Source organism: Erpetoichthys calabaricus, chromosome 3 (assembly GCF_900747795.2).
Source record: "Erpetoichthys calabaricus chromosome 3, fErpCal1.3, whole genome shotgun sequence".
Classification (NCBI taxonomy): domain Eukaryota; kingdom Metazoa; phylum Chordata; class Cladistia; order Polypteriformes; family Polypteridae; genus Erpetoichthys; species Erpetoichthys calabaricus.
The window spans coordinates 74,296,475-74,300,221 of record NC_041396.2 but is presented as its reverse complement, the minus strand read 5'-3'; positions in this window follow the sequence as shown (position 1 = coordinate 74,300,221).

The window sequence follows — 3,747 nt, the reverse complement described above, 5'->3', positions numbered from 1 at the left end:
TACAAAATTTGAAGATGAACTAAATATGGAACATTTGGGTGTCCCTGAAAGGTCATTACGGGACAGGGAACAAAATTATCAAAAATGGGACATGTCCCATATATATGCAACTTCTGGCAACCCTAGTCATACTGAGTTATTGGCAGTCATCTTAACTTGCAAATGCCGAGACAGTACTTCTGTATTTTTGATAAGCATATGAGGTAAGATGGTACTTGAGCTTGTGCTGCACCAGAGCTCCATTTATAGAAAGGGGAATTGAAGTAACATACAATCCTGTGAAGAGAAACATTTGAGCACAATGCAGGGCTAACAAAAGTAATAACAATAAAAGCATAGAGCACCTTTCATACATTTAAAATGCAACACGAAGTGCTTCACTAATACAAAAAGACAATAATAATAATATACAAATAGTAAAAGCCAATAGAGGAAATTTAAATGCTAAAGTAAGTTTTAAGTTTTTTAAAGTCTCTTTCAACAGAAGGTGTCTACTGTGTTCCAGATCCTTGGTGCAAAAAAATAAATAAAATAATAATGAATGCTTCACCCCTTCTCTTGTGTTTAACTTTGGGAGCAATCAGAAGACGAGTGATCAGATTTATAAAGATTGCGTCTGTTCAAAATGTGTGGACACAACTTTCCATGCAAAAGCTAGGATTTATAAAAGAAAACTTGTTAGGTTAACATTCATATATTTACAGCAACTATGACCCATCCATATGCCCTGTTTTGGAGAAAGTGGAAAATCATGACATAAAGTAGGGAAATGCCACCAAATCAGCTGAATGATGACTCATGCACACAGTAGTTCATAACACCGAGCCATTACTATAAGAGAGGTGCTACATTAATTTTCCATATGATGTGGGTGTGTATACATAAATCATTACATGTTTTTGCAAACATGAAAAGGCAATTTGCAGCAGTGTCTGGTTTTCCTAACATAATCTGAGCAATTGACTGCACTCATATTGCCATGAGGGTACCCAGAGAGAATGAAGACGCTTTTATTAACTGTAAACAGTTACATTCCATTCCAGGCACAAGTCATCTGTGATGCCAAGACAAGACTGACAAACTTTCTGGTCTGGGAACCTGGGACAACCCATGATTCATTTATTTTGAGGCACAGTAGTTTTGGCAGACAACTTGCTGATGGTACTGTGTGTGATGACTGGCTTGTAGGTAAGGTAACTGGCTGAACCCTCAGTTTTTCATGTGGCCTATAGTATTTATTGTAACAGCTGTCATGTCATTACCTGTGCAAGGTAACAGTGACTACCTGCTCAGATGCTGGTGCCTGACTAACTGCTCAGATTCTGGTGCCTTACTCATTTCCTCAACCTAAGGAATGCAGAGGAGAGGTTCTATAATGCTACACATGCTCTTGCATGCTCAGTGGTGGAGCACACCATAGGACTTCTCAAATGCAGGTGGTTCTGTTTCGATCCATCAGGTTGGAGGTTGCTCTACCAGCCAGTGAAGGTCTGCAGCATTGTGACTGCATATGTACGAGGTTGGTTAGCATAGTCTATATGTGGTTGTTTTAGGGTGGCGTCTGAACAGGGTTTCAGGTGCTTTCACATTCGCACGTTTACAAGATGATTGTTATTTATAAAGTATAAATTGAGTAGTAATATACATATGCCATGTTTTATAAATCAGATTTTGTTTTTGGATTACACATTTTCTCGTTTTTTGATGTACACATACTTTCACCCTCAAATCCAGGCAAAGATTTTAAATGTGACTGCAGCGCGTGAATATTAAGTGCCTTGAAAAAATGGTTATGAAATTTTAAAATCAACGCTGAATGAAATGGACAACCAGTGCAAAGATGGAAAAACAGATGTAATACATTCCTTCTTTACTCTTACTGCAGCATTCGGGACCAGCTCTGGTCTTTCTGTTAACATAGTTAGGTACTCCTGTAAACATGGCATTACAGTAGTCAAACCGTAATGCAATGATCCTTAGATGAAAAAAGCCAATTTTTGTTATATTGTCAATGTGAGGTTAAACAGCATTTTGAACCACTCCAAGATATCTAAGTTTGCCTTTAGATTGTTTAGTCAAATTTCCTGGTCTGCTTACTACCTTGTTTCTATTTTGGTCAATACCAGTAATGATAATTTATGTTTTCTCTTCGTATAGCTTAAAAAATCATATTTTTTAAAAACATTGGATAAGTGTAACACATAGAACTGTTTCTACAGTAGATGATCAAGAATATTTATTACTACTTATCATTTCCAAAAATCAGTAGAAACTCTACTATATACTGACAATTGGAATAGTTTTTGAAGAGGATGTGCTAGTGGAGAACAGTGCAGGATAGAAAGTAAAAAAGGATACAGGCAGGACTCAAACCACAGTGCCACTTCTTGCAATTGTGTGAAAATACTATTAGTTATTCTTTTTGGGTCAGTTATTTTTTTACCATATAGAATTGATTTATTAATGTTTCAAAATGTTTTAATTTCATTTGACAATTTATGTTATTTATTCATTTATTTAAGCAAAGAGCTGAGACATATCATGTGACCATTTGTGACACATCAGTAGAATTGCCAATGTGTAAATATGACAGTGCTGACATAAAGGCCTAGTCCTCTGAATAATCTTTACAAAAAATTCTAATGTAGTTAGTTTAAAACTCAAGTAGGCTAAGCAAATGGTGCCATTCCAGTTTTTAAACTCTTTTCTGGCTTCCTACTTCAATTCTTGGTTTGCCCTCATGTTTTGATTGCCTCATCTTACAGTCTTTCAGGTTACAACTTTGGCCTGTCCCTCACCATGTCTCTGTCTCATTTTATAACTCCTTGTTAATTCTCTGTGATAATAATCCCTGGAGACCCTGTCTCACACCAAATTGGACATGTTACCATGTTCAATATTCAGCAATTGCTGTAGACCAGCACTATGACCAGCCTTTCTGACTATTAAATGCAGAATGTCTTCACTGTTTTATACAATTCTTTCACAATTAACCTTTTGCTGGGGCTGAAATTTTATGAGCCTCAAGGATGTGAGACTGATTTATTAGTTAAAACTATTTGTCCTTAGGTTATCTGCAAATAACCAATCATTTCTCATTATTCGGTCAATCAGAACATTTAGCTTTATTCTTCTGCATATATTTTTCTATGTCTCTCTATTTTAATAAAAAAATCCTGGGATGAGAAGAGACGTTTTAGCCCGGGATGAGAAGTGATTTTTTCAGAGAGATACTTTCACGTCCTGCGAGACGAGACTTTGTGCCAAGAGATTTAACCATGCCCGGGGCTGGAAATAAAAGACAAAGAGTAGATGACAAAGTAGAATGTCGTAAAGAATTCAGAAACATTGGCATAATACACATGCAGAGCAGGTTAGAGATAATGAAAGTACTAAAATTCGAAAGTCTCAAAAAATGATAGTAAAGATCACATTAGTGCAAACAAACAGCAATTATTACTCGGTGAAATAACGGAACAACAAAAAGAGATCGAATATATAGTTCGGATTTAAACTTTAAGTTGGAGACTTGTAGATCATTTAATTCATGTTGCCATCAGGGAAAAGTAGTGTTTCTTCCCAATGGAGAGCCATATCCATGAGAATTAAAAGATTTGCTGTTTGGTGAAAGTGAAATCCACATACGCGAGCGGCAGAGATACGAAGTTGCTGGCACATTGCACAAGCCATGGGGGGGGGTTGGGGGGGGGGGGGGTTGGTGAGCGCAGCAAGTAAAACTTAAATAAG